The following is a 19,036-nucleotide window of genomic DNA, read 5'->3' on the forward strand; positions in this document are numbered from 1 at the left end:
GCCTCGGCCCAGTCGGGCGCGGGAAACTTTTTTTAAAACAATTCCGCCGAATAGAAAAAAAATCCTAGAAAATAAAATAAAATTCTAAAAAATCCAAAACAAATTTTCACTGTCTAAATAAAATATTTAGGACGAGGTGAACATTTTCATGGCCCTAAAATGCAGTTTTGGCAAACGTGCAATTTTTCCTAAATTCAAATAAATAGCGAGAAGCTCCAAAATAAAATCTTATTTGATTTTTTATTAAATCCTCAATATTTCTTTATTTTGGGAAAGTCATCTTATTCCCTCTCTCTTATTTTTATAATGGAAATAATTGAAGATAAAAATAAATAAAATCAAATGATCCTATTTTCAAAATTTGAGAAAACTCAAATATGAAAATAACGAAATCCCCAACTCTCTCCGAGTGTCCTTGAGTTGCGTAGAATTTCTGGATCAAGCCAAAAGCAATAAAATATGATATGCAATGATGATATAGTGTATAACATTCCAAATTGAATACAAACCTACCCCCCTTAAGATGAATCTCGCCCTCGAGATTCGGGTTGGCTAGAAAATAGGTGAGGGTGGTCCTTCAGCAGATCTTCCTCTCGCTTCCAGGTGGCTTCATCCTCGGTGTGGTGGCTCCACTGAACTTTGCAAAACTTGAAAACCTTGCTGCGAGTGACTCGGCTGGCATACTCGAGACTCTTAACTGGTTTCTCCTCGTAGGTTAAATCACTATCCAACTGAATCGCTTCCAGCGGCACTGTATCTCTCAGCGGTATATCAGCCATCTCCGCGTGGCACTTCTTCAACTAAGATACGTGAAACACGTCATGAACTCCTGAGAATCCTTCAGGCAATTCCAACTTGTAAGAAACTTCTCCCATATGTTCCAAAACTTTGTATGGTCCCACAAAACGTGGCGCTAATTTTCCCTTAACTCCAAAGCGCTTAACACTTCGAAGTGGGGACACACGAAGATAAACTCTGTCTCCGACTTCGTAAACTATTTCCTTGCGTTTTGAATCTGCATAGCTTTTCTGCCTGGACTGGGCTACCTTGAGCCTATCACGAATCAACTTCACCTTCTATTCAGATTCCTTAATCAAATCTGGTCCAAACAACTGGCGATCTCCAACTTCATCCCACAGCAACGGGGTTCTGCACCTCCTTCCGTACAAAGCTTCAAAAGGGGCCATCTTCAAACTGGATTGATAACTGTTGTTGTAAGAGAACTCTGCATATGGAAAATTGTCGTCCCAACTAGATCCATAATCTAGCGCACAAGCTCTCAGCATATCCTCCAATATATGATTGACTCTCTCAGTCTGTCCATTCATCTACGGGTGAAAGGCTGTACTGAACTCTAGCCTGGTACCCAAAGTTTTGTGCAACTGATTCCAGAACTTGGAGTTAAACTGGGTTCCTCTATCTGATACAATGCTCCAGGAACTCCGTGCAGACATACGATCCTGATCATGTATATCTTTGCCAACTTAGCACTAGTGTAAGTGGTCTTTACGGGGATGAAATGCGCTACCTTCATCAAACGGTCGACTACAACCCATATCGAGTCATAGCCTGAACGAGTCCTGGGAAATCCAGTGATAAAATCCATGCCTAGCTGATCCCACTTCCATTCGGGTATCGGCAATGGCTGTAGCAATCCTGCTGGCTTCTGATCCTGTCCCTTCACTCTCTGACATACATCACAAACTGCTACGTACTCCGCAATATCCTTCTTCATTCCGGTCCACCAGAAAGTGTCCTTCAAATCAAGATACATCTTGGTATTTCCTGGGTGAATCGAATACGGCGAATCATGGGCCTCTTGTAGAATCAACTTCCTGATCTCCGGATCATTAGGCACATAAACACGGTCCTCAAACCATAAAGTATCATGCTCATCCTCACGAAATCCTTTAGCTTTTCCTTTGCTCATCTTCTCCTTTATAGAGGCAATCTCCTTTTCAGTCTTCTGAGACTTTCTGATCTTTTCCATCAACGTCGACTGAATCTCCAAAGCTTCTACATAGCCTCTCCGAACTATCTCCAAACATAGCTCGCGAAGATCCTCGGCTAACTCCTTTGGTAACTCTCCAGTCAAGAGTGTGTTGACATGGCTCTTGCGGCTCAACGCATCGGGTACTACGTTAACCTTTCTAGGGTGATAATGCAGTCTCGTATCATAATCCTTGATGAGCTCCAACCATCTCCTTTGCCTGAGATTCATCTCCTTCTGCATGAAAATGTATTTCAAACTCTTGTGATCCGTGTACACCTCACAATGGTTTCTGATGAGGAAATGTCTCCATGTCTTCAATGCATGCACAACGGCTGCTAACTGCAAATCATGTGTAGCATAATTCAACTCATGGGGCTTAAGATGTCGTGAGGCATATGAAACAACTCTTCCCTCCTGCATAAGCACTGCTCCAAGTCCTCGACGAGAAGCGTTGCAATATACTTCATAATCCTTGCGCTGATCTGGCAGAATCAACACGGGTGATGTAACCAAATGTTTCTTCAAATCCTGGAAACTAGCCTCACATTCCTCAATCCATTTGAACTTGGTATCATTCTTCAACAACTCCGTCATGGGCTTCGCAATCTTCGAGAAATTCTCAATGAACCTCCGGTAATATCCTGCGAGTCCAAGAAAACTCTGGATCTCTCCAACTGTTGTTGGTGCTACCCAATTTGTCACAGTGACAACTTTGGTGGGGTCTACTGCTATTCCTTCTCCGGATATAACATGTCCGAGGAATCCAACTTCCTTCAACCAAAAGTAACATTTGCTGAACTTGGCATATAACTGATGTTCTCTGAGCTTCTCCAGTACCAAACGCAAATGCTCGTTATGCTCTTCTTCATTCTTCGAGTAGACCAAAATATCATCAATGAACACCACGATGAATTTATCCAAAACTCCATAAACACCTTGTTCATCATGTTCATGAAATATGCAGGCGCGTTAGTCAGACCAAATGACATAACGGCATACTCATACATCTCGTACCTGGTGGTAAAAGCCGTCTTAGGTATATCCTGCTCTCGAATTTTCAACTGGTGGTATCCTGATCGCAGATCGATCTTGGAAAATACCTTAGCTCCTTGCAACTGGTCAAACAAATCATTGATCATCGGTAGTGGGTACTTGTTCTTGATAGTCACTTCGTTCAATCCTCGATAGTTAACAACCATCCTCAATGATCCATCCTTCTTCTCCACTAGAAGTACAGGCGATCCCCAAGGTGAAGAACTTGGGCGAATATAGCCTTTATCCAATAACTCCTTAATCTGCTTCTTAATTTCCTCTAAATCTTGTGTGGGCATCCTGTATGGTCTCTTAGATATTGGCCCTGTGCCTGGCAAAAGCTCAATCAAAAACTCAGTGTCTCTATCCGGTGGCATGCCTGGCAACTCCTTTGGAAATACGTCAGGGAAATCCTTTACCACTGGTACTTCCTCCTGTACAACTCCTAATAAGGAATTTACTTGAGTCCTCTTCGGCACATGCCGGGATACATACTTGATCCTTCTCCCTTCTGGGGTGGTAAGAAAAATCGACTTACTGGCGCATTCAATGTTCCCTCCATACTTCGATAACCAATCCATGCCTAATATGACATCCAATCCTTGCGATTCCAATACTATTAGGTCCGAGGCAAACACGTAGTTACCAATCCTTAATGGCAACCGATCACACCATAAACTAGCCATATACTTTGCTCCCGGCAAGGTTACTAACATGGGTGACCTAAGAGCTTGGGTTGGCAGTTTATACTTATCCACAAATCCCCTTGATATGTATGAATGCGATGCACCAGTATGAAAAAGAACGATTGCAGTAAATGACTTAACCAAAAACTTACTTATTACCGCATCTGGCTGGGCTTCAACCTCCTCCACGTTAATGTGGTTAACCTGTCCCCTGTTGAAAGGGTTCGGCTTCTTCCTAGAGCTTCCATTGCCATTTCCATTCTGGGCTTAAGGACCTTCATTGGCATAATGTCCAGTCTTCTGACACTTAAAGCAAGTGACTTGGCTCAGGTCTCTCTTGGCTGGGGTTGATGGGTTGGTACGGTTCTGGCCGTTGCTTCCTCCATTCCCATTCCCATTCTTGGGGCCATTATGATTGTGCAAGCTCCCTCATCCATGGGTATGCTGAAAATGTCCTCCCGATTTCGGGGTAAACGTGGCTTCTGCTGAGCTCCAGAATTGTACTTTCCTTGTCCATAATTCCTCTTGTGGTTGTCAATCTGCTGCTGCTTCCCTTCAATCATGAGAGCTCTATCTACCAACTCCTGGTAGTTGTTGAAGGTTGCTACCATCAACTACATGCTCAGCTCATCATCTAGTCCTTCCAGAAACTTCTCCTGCTTAGCTGCATCTGTAGCTACGTCATCTGGGGCATAACGTGCTAGCTTACTAAAGTCATCCACATACTGGCCAACAGTATGTCCTCCTTGGTGCAAGTTGCGAAACTCACGCTTCTTCATGGCTATAGCTCCTTCTGAAACATGGGCAATACGGAAAGCCTGCTGAAACTGATCCGATGTGACAGTGTCGATAGGATACATGGCTGTGAAATTCTCCCACCATGATGCTGCGGGTCCTTCAAGCTGATGTGCGGCAAAACGCACCTTTTCCACATATGTGCATCCTGCAGTGGTCAACTCCCTTCCTGTCTTGTGGATCCAATCATCTGCAACTATTGGCTCGGTGCTACTGGAGAACACCGACGGATTCAGTCTAAGGAAACGGGTTAAGTGATTAACTGGTGGTGGTGGTGGGTTGTTGTTGTTGTTGTTGTTGTTCCCCTGATTCTGATTCTGGACTAGTAACTGCATCAATGTATTCTGCTGCTGGATCGACTGAGTGAGCTCCGGTGGGAAAGCAAATCCATTGTCACGTCTCGGAGGCATCTGAGGGTTTAGAAAAGATGAGAATATATAATAGAATGAGGTCTAGAGAGAAAACACTACCCATATGCACATGAGACAAATGCAAACAAAATCACTTCATTTAATCCAAACAAGGGCATACAACGGTCTAACTATCGTTACAAAAGTACTTGGACTATACTATATAAATGGGGGAAATACTACTACTGTTATGGTGGTCGACTAGAAAAACTGCTCCGTTGAAGACTCCATGATATCTGCTCCAGCTTCATCAACATAGTCATCATCGCTATCGTCTGGTTCTGAGTCGGTGTCGTTGATAATGATGTAATTCTTTGGACAAGTGCAATCATTGTCTTCTCCTCTAGTCGCGGGAAATCCCATAAATACCTTTAGCTTCTTCTTCAGATCTTCATTCTTCTCCACGAGTGTTGCTATTTCCTCCTCATATCCATCGTGTGTAGACTTGAGTTCTTCCTCCAATTCCATGATCTTGGTCATAGCCTTCTTTAGATCTATCATGCCTGCGCACATCTCGTTCTCCTGGCGTCAAATGTGCTGGTTTAACTCCTGGATGAAAGCTGCAATTGATCTATCCTTCCTAGTACTGATAATCTCCCATTGCTCATCTCAACGCCTACAAATCTGGTAAATAGTATCCTTGAGATCCTTGTGGTAAACTTCTCCAATGCGTCCCATTGTGATGTGGGCTGCCATGCTCTTTCCTAGACTCCAGGTTGGTGCATCAAAGGAAAACTCTAAGGGCTCGTGACTGGCATGAACGTCCTTCCTGGAACTTGAACTTGAATCATCCAACGCCCCTCTTCTGGTAGAGTGGCGATGTAGGTCCCGGTGAAGCTTGGTACTCCGATGTTCAGATACTTAGTGACTTCCTTCAAGTGGCGTACAAAGGGTGTATCTTCATCCAGTTGCGTGAACTTGTTCCTTGCATCCGCCATCTAAAAGAGTATAAAAGATAAGGAGTCAGAAATGAGAAGAGTGAGTAGTGATCTAGGGCTTTAGCTTAGTAGTCGTGTCCTACAGTCAGTGTGTGCTTTGATACCATCTTGTAGCGACCAGACCTCAAATAGTCTGATCTCTGTGCTTCAGTGTCATCCCTGGATCAGTAATGCTGACACGCACAGTACTTGAAGGATTTATAACAGAGTAGCAATCACACACTTATTACATTGAATGTCTCCAAAGGAGAACTTATTACAATAAATATGGCTTAAGGCCATCTAATAACGATAACAGCGGAAGGCTTGGAAGATAAGTGAGTCCATCAACTCCAACGGCATCACTGAGTATAGAACCACGACCTAAAGCACCTTACTCGTCGTCTCAAAAGTCTGCAACATGAACGTTGCATCCCGAAAATAGGTCAGCACATGGAATATGCGGGCAATGTAACACATAGAGAAATAATGAACAGAAAAATGCTATAGTACATGCATATATGGCTGGTGAAAAGCTCTATGGTTACAATTTTGCATAAAGCCAATTTTTCCCTACTGCAAAGGAATAAGTTTTATTTAACTATCATGGTGGTTGTTAAACATTGAGAAGATAGACACCCTCTCAATCCCAATTAAACATTATCATTAAACCCAACAAAATAAATTAAAGTAACATGATGAGATTCACATGATAATCCAAGTACTAGATACTCAAAACGTCCATAACCGGGGACACGGCTAACCATGATTAGTTTATACACTCTGCAGAGGTTTGTGCACTTTTCCCCACAAGACTCGATCACCTCCGTTGGATTTACTGCATGGTGTTTTAGAAACGGATGACCGAGACATAGTGTTTCTGAAGCGTTTGCACCTTACGATCGGGTAGACAGTACCAACCTACATCCCCTACATCTGCTAGGACGAGATGAACATTTTCTTGGCCCTAAAATACATCTGCTAGGACAGTACCAACCACTGTAAGAGTTCACACGACTTAATCAACTATGCTAGAGCCCATAGTAGCTTGTGGCTGCACACGGAAGTTTCTAGCATGAATAATCTCATGATCCCTTTGAGCCTGGGTGGCGGTCCATAAAGAAAAGCAGGCAAACGCTGGAATACCCAGGTGCCTCAATCCACCCAGATGTGTATTAAAGTTGCCACCTTAAATAAACCATTAATAACAATCTCACATCTGTCATGGATACACTCACCCAATCCACGTCTACTAGCATAGCATGGCAATATAAGCAAACGTAGAAGTAACTCCCAAGGTTTTGATAATATAACAGGTAATAGGCACTACCTCCTCTACTTCCCAAAACCCACATATTAGTCAGATCATAATCATGCAATTGTTTGAGGATTGATCTAATGCAATAAAACTGGGTAGTAAAAAGGTATGATCAAAGTGTTACTTGCCTTACTGATGATCCATGAAACCTAGAGATTCAAAGTAGCAAGCGACGCACTCCGGATACTCTATCGCAAACAAACAAGCATAGAATAAGTACTCATCTAATGCACATGTAAAACTCAAATAAAAGAACTAACCAGAAAGTTCAACTTAAGAACTCCGGTTTGCAAAAAGAAACAAATCAAACGAAGCAACGAAAGTCAAACAGCGAAAGAAAAGAGCTTCGTTTACTAATCTGGACCTAAGTCAAATTTTATAGTAGAAAAAACTTGTTTGAGTTGGTTAAACGGAAAAAGGGTTTCAATACGAAACTATAGGCGCTTGAATCGCCTGATTCCGATAAACGAGCAAAAAGTTAAACTAAAACAAAAATCGGATCAGAAATCTCGATCTGGAATAATTGCGGAAAATCCGAGAAAAAGAAAAGTTGACGAACAGTTTAATGAATGGACGTTCGCTAACTAAAACTAACTACGGTGAACTCGTCCGTTAAAACGAACGAACGAGCGAATGCTCGCTAAAAAATAAAACTAGGGTTTTCTAAAAAAATGGATCGGTTTTCATTAGAAAACCGGGGCGGCGACGGCTACCTCGTCGGGCTCCGGCGAAGTCCGGCGGGGTCAGGTGGGGCGGCGGGCGTCGGGGGCGATGTCCGCCGCCGCGGCGGCGGCTCAGGCGGCGAGGTGGCTTCGGGCGGCGGCGGTGAGGCGCCGGGGGCGGGACGGGATTTGGCGAAAGGGTAGCGGCGTATTTATTGGAGGGGGCTCGGCCGGCTTGGGGGAGGGGGCGATGGCGGAGCGGCTTGGGGTCGGACTCCCCGAGTTGGGTGGCGACACGGTGGGGCTGGCGGTGGCGCTGGCGAGGCCGGCCTAGCTCGGCTGGGCCTCGGCCTAGTCGGGCGCGGGAAACTTTTTTTTAAACAATTCCGCCGAACAGAAAAAAAAATCCTAGAAAACAAAATAAAATTCTGAAAATGCCAAAACAAATTTTCACCTTCTAAATAAAATATTTAGGACGAGATGAACATTTTCTTGGCCCTAAAATACAGTTTTGGAAAACGTGCATTTTTTCCTAAATTCAAACAAAATAGCGAAAAACTCCGAAATAAAATCTTATTTGATTTTTTATTAAATCCTCAATATTTCTTTATTTTGGGAAATTCATTTTATTCTCCTATTTTTATAATGGAAATAACTGAAGATAAAAATAAATAAAATCAAATTATCCTATTTTCAAAATCTGAGAAAACTCAAATATGACAATAACGAAATCGCCAACTCTCTCCGAGGGTCCTTGACTTGCGTAGAATTTCTGGATCAAGCCAAAAGCAATAAAATATGATATGCAATGATGATCTAGTATATAACATTCCAAATTGAAAATTTGGGATGTTACAAAACCGTCTGCCACCGCCATGCTCCCCCCCCCACCCCCGCCATCCGTTTAACCACGGGCACGATCCATTTTTTTGAACTGCATTCCACACCCAACACTCATAAGATAGATTATGGGCACCCTGCCACCCTAATTTAGATACTGGGGTAGCTTCTCTGTCGTATTCTTCCTTCGCTCTGTCAAACTTCTTTCACAAATCGACTGGCCAAAATTATACTACTAGTACGAACGTATTAAATACAGTAGGAACACGAAGATATGAGCAGTAGTACCAACTGAAAGAAGAATAGTAGTAAGACATAGTACTAGTACTACTGTACGTACTAAAGAGTTAAAATAACGAGAAAGAACATAAACATAGTTCTGCTGGGGCCTCAGCACATCATACCCTTGAAAATAAACTAAGCAACTAGTCCGCTTGACACTGCAGTAGAACCAGCATGAGCGACGGCACTGCCACCTACTTGGAGTCTGAGTCCACATCCTCGACTTCGTCCCCGTCCCTCTTCCTCTTCCTCTTCGCCGACGCTTCTTTGCTTGAACCGGACATTGGGCTCTGCTTCTTCATCCAACCCTTGTACATATTTAAACAAAGGTAGGCATCCATTGCTGCGTACAGGATATGATCTTCATCTAATGTCTTCGACTCCCATGCATGATGAAACTCGTGGTGAGGTTTCTTCAGTTTAGAGTACAAAGAATCAATCATGGCTGTTGCAAGGGTCAGCATTGAAGGCTGAGACGAGGACACCAGGCTTGCCTTCTGGAGATCGAAGGGCTGGCCTACAACGAGGCCTATCCGACCCAGGACATCCCTGTCATTCCTAAAGTCTACAGTAACGAATTTCACTCTTTCGTCCTTGAGGAAGTTCTTAAAATCTTGGCACTCAACGTCGACATGGCATATGTGGTAGACCAATAGCACATGTATGCAAACCTGGATCACGGTAGGCTTCTTCCTCTCTGCCTCCTTTAGATTCTTCTCTCTTTCCAGGACTATGGTGTACTCAACATCTAGCACAGCGACCCACTCATCCGTTGAACGGTTGAACATGCGTAGGGAGTGAGCAAGACATGCTTTCATCATCACGGATCCACGTGTGTAGATGACGATGAACTCATCGCCGGTGACCGCTCTAACCTGGTACTCAGCGGCGACCATGGAGATTTGGGAGGCCATGGATTTTGGAGGAGGGTTAGGATGAAGTTGAACTGGTGTAATGTGAAAGGACGGGACGACTAGGTGTCGGTGTCAAAACCGGCGGATATCGGGTAGGGGGTCCCGAACTGTGCGTCTAAGGCTAATGGTAACAGGAGGCGGGGGACACAATGTTTAGCCAGGTTCAGGCCCTCTCTATGGAGGTAATACCCTACTTCTTGCTTGATTGATCTTGATGAATATGAGTATTACAAGAGTTGATATACCACAAGATCGTAATGGCTAAACCCTAGAGGCTAGCCTATGAGATTATGATTGTTGTCCTACGGACACCAGAGGGGGCCAGGGTTACACAAACTCGGTTACAGAGAAAGGAATCTACATATCTAAATCGCCAAGCTTGCCTTCCATGCAAAGGAGAGTCCCATCCGGACACGGGACGAAGTCATCTATCTTGTATCTTCATAGTCCAACGGTCCGTCCAAAGTATATAGTCCGGCTGTCCGAGGACCCCTCAGTCCAGGACTCCCTCAGTAGCCCCTGAACCAGGCTTCAATGACGATGAGTCCGGCGCGCAGCTTGTCTTCGGCATTGCAAGGCGGGTTCCTTCTCCGAATACACCAACATAGTCTTCCAAACACAGGAAACGTGTCCAGCTGACGACCGTAGAGAGTATAATATTTCACGAGTCTAATCCGCTGACGACGTTTTGTAGCATGACATCACGCCACTGTCCGGTCAGTATTCGAACCGTTTTTTAGCCTGCTGCTCTGTATTTCGAGGTGTGGTTTCACTGGCACGTCTTGTCGAAGCAGAGATCGTGTCCCCTTATCACGGGATTCTCATCAATATGGGTATGGGTAACCCAACCGTGTCATTTGCATGGTGCTCGGGAAATAGGCGGTTTTAAGGCGAGGGGGAGGCGCATGACTTTTACTGTCTTTATAAGGGGATAAGGATTCATCCTCGTTCACCCATGCCTTCCCCTTACTCTACTCATCCATTCTCGTGCTCCAGCGCTCAAGCCTTGCCTTTTCTGTTTACAAAAAGCACTCCAATCATGTCCGGATTCGGAGCTGGAGGCAAGTGGATATCCTCCTCTATCAAGAAGGAGGACATCAAGAAACTTCGAGAGGCCGGGTACTTGGCCAAGGACATCGCTCATCGACTTCCGGCCAAGGGACAGATTGTCCCCACCCCGGAGCCCCAAGAAAGGGTGGTGTTCCTCACCCACTTTGTCCGCGGGTTGGGATTCCCCCTCCATCTGTTCGTCCACGGACTGATGTTCTACTACGGGCTAGACTTCCATGACTTGGCCCCAAACTCCATCCTCAACATCTCGGCATTCATTGTCATGTGCGAGGCCTTTCTCCGCATCCCACATCACTTCGACCTATGGTTGAAGACTTTCAATGTGAAGCCAAAGGTGGTGAGTGGCCAACAAGCGGAGTGCGGAGGCGCCATGGTGGGCAAGATGCCCAATGTCACCCGGCCCGAAGGCTCCTTTGTGGAGACAGTAAAGGGGTGGCAATCGGGGTGGTTCTACATCACCGACCCGCGCAGCACCAACTGGGTGGGGACCCCCGAATTCTGATCCGGAGTCCCCATGCGGCTCACCTCCTGGCAAGAGAAGGGCTTGGCCTGGGGCTCAGCGGAAGAACTGACTGGGCTCCACACGTGTGTCCAGAACATGATAAGCAAGAAAACCATGCTTGTCAACATGGTCCAGGTTATGCTCTTCCGCCGGATTCTTCCGTGCCCGAGCCGGACTTGTAGTTTGTGGGAGTTCGACCCGGCCAAGCACCAGACGCTGCTGGAGCTCTTCGGCACGACGGACGAAGACGTCTGGAAGGTGCTCTTTAAGGTCGGCGAGGTACCACCGCCCACGATCAAAGATCATGGGCTTAGCGCAAAACACTGGGCTAATTCGGTAAGTTCTTTCATGTTTGCAAAATATACCCTCTACTGGCATATCTGTGGGAGGAACCTAAGCCTCCATGCCAATCCTTCAGGCCTGGGTAATGATAGCGGAGCAGATTAACTATCCGTCTCCGCTTCCTGAAGATCCAGAAACGCCTCTTCTAACGAAGATGTTGTTTTCGGTGCCTATGAGGTGCGCGAGAAGAAGGCCAAGAAGATGGCCAAGGGGACCAGAGATGGTCTCCGACGCAAGGGCGCTTTGGATGTGACGTCCGAAGATGCCAGGACGCACTCCTCCACCGAAGACGGCGAGGAGGAGGAGGAAATCCATCCCCCCTACTGGGGGAAGAAATAAGAGGAAGGCCACCACACATGGGGAGGCCGAGGCATCCCAGAAGGGAAAAATCTCCCTTCCGGACTACTCCACTGCAGCCACCGACAGCGGCGGGGAGTGGGCGCCCAGGGTCAAGCCCCTGGACAAATCGTAAGTATCCGGACATGGTAATATTTCCGGCCTTTTCACTTTATCATTTTTAATGTTCTAGATCATGCACCTGTAGTCCGGCCTAGTCCAACATCGAGCTATCCTCCTCTTCAGAGGAATCGCTGGACCCGTCGGCGATGAACAGCGGGTCCTTTCTGACAGCCTCCTCCCCCAAGGCCGCGTACAATACCGAGGTGTTGTCTCGGAGGATACCAGGCCAAGGGGAGACCGTTCTGGTGATGTCGGAGGACAAAACCCTGGTTGCCGAACACGTGGGGGGAAAGACCCCTATGGACACCGATGATGGGTGCCGCATCCAATTCGGCCCCCAGCCGAATACAGCTCCGGAGACCCAAGTGGCTCCGGATTCAGGTAGGCAGCCTCTTTCGAACGAGGGGGGTGAGCCGCCTCCATCGGTGACCTCTGTCCATCTAGAGGCACCAGATGGATTGCTGGAAACGCTTCGAGGCGCTTCCATTGTCGAAGAACACCATACTCTTATGAGTACGGTGATCGAGAAGATCTAGTCCACCAAGAGCGGACTGACCGAAGCCTGCACTAGCCTTCTAACAGGCTTTGAGCTAAGTAATATAATTTTGAAAGAATTTCACAGTGTAGACAGTAGCCCCTCATGCTCTGTTTGGTGTTCGGAAAGAAAAGCCGGACAGAGGATCAAACAATTTTCGCATGAGTCTAACATAAGATGTCTATGTGAATAAGCAAGCGTCGCTGCTGGCTGCTGCCGCTCATACTGTGGAGCTCTCTGGACTAAAGTAGAACCTGGAGCGGGCCGAGAGGGAGCTCGGCCTCGTGAAGAAGCAGCTTGAAGAAAGCAAAGGTATGTAGTAACCTGTGTGTATATTTGTGAAGGATGAATGGTTCGTGCTGATTAAAGCGTCATGAACTTTGTTAGGGGCCATGACCGAGGTGGTTGCCCTCAAGAAGGCGTTATCGGAGGCCGACGACAAAGCGGCCAAGGAACACGCCGCGCGCGAGATGCGGGAGGCCCGGGTCAGCGAGATCCAGCAAGAGCTCTAGGACGCCGTCAAGAAGTACGAGTCCTTGGAGCGTGATTCCAAGACTCAAGAGTCCGAACTTGCTAGACCCTCCAGAGCGCGCAAGACGCCCGAGCCGAAGCCCAGAGTTCCCTCCAGGAAATCCAGGCGGCCAAGAAGATCGCGGCGGGTAAGGCTTTCATTATGAAAAGCAAGTATGTGAAGGAGACATTCCTTTTGCTTACCCGAATTTGGGGCTCTCCAGGAGCGTTTGCGGATCTGCCACGCAGCATATCGGATGCTGCAAATTTCTACCAAGCCGAAGAAGGGAGCTCGACGGAGAAGTTGTTCTGGTCTCAATACCTTGAACCAGAACATCCTGCCCTTTAGCGACCAGCTCAAACAGCTGGTCGAGCTGCACAAGGCGGTCGAACTGGCCATGAAGGACCTAGTAATCCGGCTATGGCCTGCTGATCCCATGCCCAGTAGCTACTTCGGACTCGTGAAGCGGCTTGTCAGTGCCTGCCCGCGACTTGAAGTCATAAAGCGGTCAGTCTGCATTGAAGGTGCGCAGATGGCCTTTGCCCACGCTAAGATGCACTGGGCGAAGATGGACGCCACGAAGCTGATGACCGAGGGGCCACCTGAGGGCAAGGAGCACCGCCGACCCGAACTATACTACGAAAGTGTCCTGGAGGGATCCCGCCTTGTGGCGGAGCAATGTGACAAGGATATTACATTCCTGTGAGAACATTCATGTTATCCTGTCCTGTAATATGAAACAAGGTTGTTATGTAATATAATGCTTGTTTTATTTAAAATTTTACCTCCTATGCGGTTGTTTATGAAATCTGAGAGTTGGCCAGTCGTCGGCTTCTGCCCCCACGTAGCTAGTATAGGGGTGTTCGGGAAAAATCTAAACACTCTTTATCCAAGTTTTTTGTCCTTTAAGGAGGTGTTTATCACAACGAACAAGGCAATCAGACTATACGGCTTTATCACCCTCACTTAGCCATAGGAGTTCTATAATTTTAAATTTTGGCACAGCCCCTATAAGGTCGAACTTGGGGCGCTATACACGCCTAATCGGACAAAAACCGATTCCTCGCGTAAAGCAGAAAAAATCTCTAAGGATTTGAAACCTCTCGAACAGCGACCAGCACTCGCCGCATCATGACAATCAGTTTTCGGATTTCTCTACTGAGGTGCTCGTCCGGAAGAACCGGGACACAACCACAGTAGTTCTCCCTTTACTACCCTAGCCGATATAGTGGAATGTAAGGTAGTAAGCACAGGAGCCGGGCAACCCAACTATTGACCAAAGACATGATTTGGAGCCGATGCATATAATGCTATAAGTTCGGGGTGCCAAACTGTACTATAAAAGTGTTCGGACTTTCTTGCCGTCTTATGGGGTACACTAAAGCCCCTAGCGAATTAAGATGTACCAGAATGCACGGGTGCAATTGATAATAAATAAAAAGACAAGGAAAAAATGAAATAAATAAGTTGACGCTGCAAATTATTTTCCATTGTAATTTGATCAATACGCCAAAGAGTATGTGTACAAGTAGTGCGATAAGCAAATAAGGCTATTTGACATGCCAGGGCCAAGAGCGGGCTGCGTGCGGGTATGTAAAACAGGTACAACAATCGTTAGCAGAGACCACCTAGGGATTCCCTTGTACGTCAAAGCCCTTGCCTTTCTTGGTGTATCCGTCCCGCGATGTGTCCGATGATCAGGTTATTAGAAAAGCCTCAAGACGAGAAAAACCTGAACGGAACAGAAAGAGTTAAGATATGCAGATCCAGGGGCGGTTGAGCCGCATTGTGGACCGCAGTCTAGTTGTGCCTCCGTCCATGCCCATGGTATCTTAAGTGCGTAGTTTTGTATGCGCGGCACAAATTTCACCGCTTGATTGGGACTAGGACGAAGGCTGAATTGCTAGTTGAGGTCTGGACGAGCCGCACAGTCCTGCTGGAGAGTAGTTCAGACTCGCTTGACGGTATCCGGGGGCTTTATTGCCGAATTGAGGTTCTTCCTAAGAAGGTTGCTCTGTACTTCTGCTACAAGGGTCGCGGTGTGTGATACGTCTCCAACGTATCTATAATTTTTGATTGTTCCATGCTATTATATTACTTGTTTTGGATGTTTATGGGCTTTACTTTACACTTTATATCATTTCTGGGACTAACCTACTAACCGGAGGTCCAGCCCGTATTGCTATAATTTTTTTGCCTATTTCATCTTTTCGAAGAAAAGGAATATCAAATGGAGTCCAAATGGAATGAAACCTTCGGGAGCGTGATTTTTGGAACGAACGTGATCCAGAGGACTTGGAGTGCAAGTCAAGAAGCTTCCGAGGCAGCCACTAGGGTGGAGGACGCCCCCCCCCCTACTAGGCATGCCTCCCTATCTCTTGGGCCCCTCGGGCGTCCACCGATGTACTTCCTCCTCCTATATATACCCACGTACCCCGAAAACATCAGGGGCGACCATGAAAAGCTATTTCCACCACCGTAACCTCCTGTATCCGTGAGATCCCATCTTGGAGCCTTCACCGGTGCTCCGCCGGAGGGGGAATCAACCATGGAGGGCTTCTACATCAACACCATAGCCTCTCCGATGAGTTGTGAGTAGTTTACCACAGACCTTCGGGTCCATAGTTATTAGCTAGATGGCTTCTTCTCTCTCTTTGAATCTCAATACCATGTTCTCCTTGATCTTCTTGGAGATCTATTCGATGTAACTCTTTTTGTGGTGTGTTTGTTGAGATCCGATGAATTGTGGGTTTATGATCAAGTTTATCTATGAGAAATATCTGAATCTCCTCTGAATTCTTTTATGTATGAATTGTTATCTTTGCAAGTCTCTTCGAATTATCAGTTTGGTTTGGCCTACTAGATTGATCTTTCTTGCAATGGGAGAAGTGCTTAGCTTTGGGTTCAATCTTGCGGTGTCCTTTCCCAGTGACAGCAGGGGCAGCAAGGCACGTATTATATTGTTGCCATCGAAGATAAAAAGATGGGGTTTATATCATATTGCATGAGTTTATCCCTCTACATCATGTCATCTTTCTTAATGTGTTACTCTGTTCTTATGAACTTAATACTCTAGATGCATGCTGGATAGCGGTCGATGTGTGGAGTAATAGTAGTAGATGCAGGCAGGAGTCGGTCTACTTGTCACGGACGTGATGCCTATATACATGATCATGCCTAGATAATCTCATAATTATTCGCTTTTCTATCAATTGCTCGGCAGTAATTTGTTCACCCACCATAATACTTATGCTATCTCGAGAGAAGCCATTAGTGAAACCTATGCCCCCCGGGTCTATCTTTTATCATATAAGCTTTCAATCTAATTTTATTTGCATCTTTACTTTTCCAATCTATATTATAAAATACCAAAAATATATTTATCTTATCATACTATCTCTATCATATCTCACTTTCGCAAGTGGTCGTGAAGGGATTGACAACCCCTTTATTGTGTTGGTTGCGAGTTCTTTGTTTGTTTGTGTATGTGCATGGGACTTTTGAGGAGCCTCCTACTGGATTGATACCTTGGTTCTCTAAAAGTGAGGGAAATACTTATGCTACTATTGCTGCATCACCCTTTCCTCTTCAAGGAAAACCAACGCAAGCTCAAGACATAGCAAGAAGGATTTCTGGCGCCGCTGCCGGGGAGGTCATCGCTCAAGTCAAGACATACAAGTACCCATCACAAACTCATCTCCCTCGCATTTACATTATTTGCCATTTGCCTCTCGTTTTCCTCTCCCCCACTTCACCCTTGTCGTTTTATTCGCCCTATCTTTCCCAATCTATTCTGTCTCTTTCGCTTGCCTTTTTCTATTTGCTTGTGTGTTGGATTACTTGTCGCCATGGCGCAAGATAATACCAAATTGTGTGATTTCTCCAATACCAATAATAATGATTTCCTTAGTACTCCGATTGCTCCTCTTAATGATGTTGAGTCTTGTGAAATCAATGCTGCTTTGCTGAATCTTGTTATGAAAGATCAATTCTACGGCCTTCCTAGTGAAGATGCCGCTACCCATCTAAACAACTTTGATGATTTGTGTGAGATGCAAAAGAAAAAAGATACGGATAATGATAATGTTAAATTGAAGTTATTTCCGTTTTCACTTAGAGATCGTGCTAAAGTTTGGTTTTCGTCTTTGCCTAAAATAGTATTGATTCTTGGAACAAGTGCAAAGATGCTTTTATCTCTAAGTATTTTCCTCCCACTAAGATCATCACTCTTAGGAGCGATATTATGAATTTTAAACAACTTGATCATGAGCATGTTGCCCAATCTTGGGAAAGAATAAAATTGATGATTCGCAATTGCCCTACTCATAGTTTGAATTTATGGATGATCATACAAAAGTTTTATGCCGGATTGTATTTTGCTTCTAGAAATCTTTTAGATTCGGCCGCAGGAGGGACGTTTATGGAAATCACCTTAGCAGAAGCTGCAAAACTCCTTGATAATATCATGGCTAATTATTCTCAATGGCACACCGAATGATCTACTAGTAAAAAAGTGCATGCTATAGAAGAAATTAATGTTTTGAGTGGAATGATGGATGAACTTATGAGATTATTTGCTACTAAGAATGCTTCTATTGATCCCAATGATATGCCTTTATCTACCTTGATTGAGAATAATAATGAATCTATAGATGTAAATTTCATTGGTAGGAATAATTTTGGCAACAATGCTTATAGAGGAAACTTTAATCCTAGACCGTTCCCTAGTAATTCCTCTAATAATTATGGAAATTCCTACAATAATTCTTATGGTAATTTAATAGATTGCCCTCTGATTTTGAGAATAGCGTGAAAGAATTTATGATCTCTCAAAAGAATTTTAATGCCTTGCTTGAAGAAAAAATTGCTTAAAGTTGATGATTTGACTAGGAACGTTGATAGACTCTCGCTTGATGTTGATTCTTCGAAACTTATATCTACTCCTCCTAAGCATGATATCAATGAGTCTCTCGAAGCTATGAGAAGTTCCATTGACGAGTGCAAAGAAAGAACCGCTAGATTGCGTGCTAAGAAATATTGCTTTATAAAGGCGTGTTCTTCTAGTTTCCATGAAAATAATGATGAAGATCTTAAAGTCATTGAGTGTCCCCTATTAGATCTTTGTTTTGAAATATGAATCTTAATAATGATGGGACTGGAGATGAGTCAATTTTAGTTAAAAGGCATCCCAATAATTCGGAGTTTTTAGATCTTGATGCTAAATTTGGTAAAAGTGGGATTGGAGAGGTCAAGACTTTAAATAGCATTGAACCCACTATCTTGGATTTCAAGGAATTTGATTATGATAATTGTTCTTTTATAAGGTTGTATTTCCTTGTTGCATTCCGTTGTGAATTCTCCTCATGCTTATACAAAATAAAGCTTTTACTAAACATATTGTTGATGACTTGATGCAATCATTTGATGAAAAACTTAATTTGGAAGTTTCTATACCTAGAAAACTTAATGATGAGTGGGAACCTACTATAAATATTAAAATTAAAGATCATCAGTGTTATGCTTTATGTGATTTGGGTGCTAGTGTTTCCACGATTTCGTAAACTTTATGTAATATTCTAGGTTTCCATGATCTTGATGATTGCTCTTTAAATTTGCACCTTGCGGATTCCACCATTGAAAAGCCAATGGGAAGGATCAACGATGTTCTCATTGTTGCAAATAGAAATTTGGTGCCCGTAGATTTTATCGTTCTTGTTATAGATTGCAATCTTTCTTGTCCTATTATTCTTGGTAGACCTTTCCTTAG

Source organism: Triticum dicoccoides, chromosome 6B, assembly GCF_002162155.2.
Source record: "Triticum dicoccoides isolate Atlit2015 ecotype Zavitan chromosome 6B, WEW_v2.0, whole genome shotgun sequence".
In the NCBI taxonomy this organism is placed as follows: Eukaryota; Viridiplantae; Streptophyta; class Magnoliopsida; order Poales; family Poaceae; genus Triticum; species Triticum dicoccoides.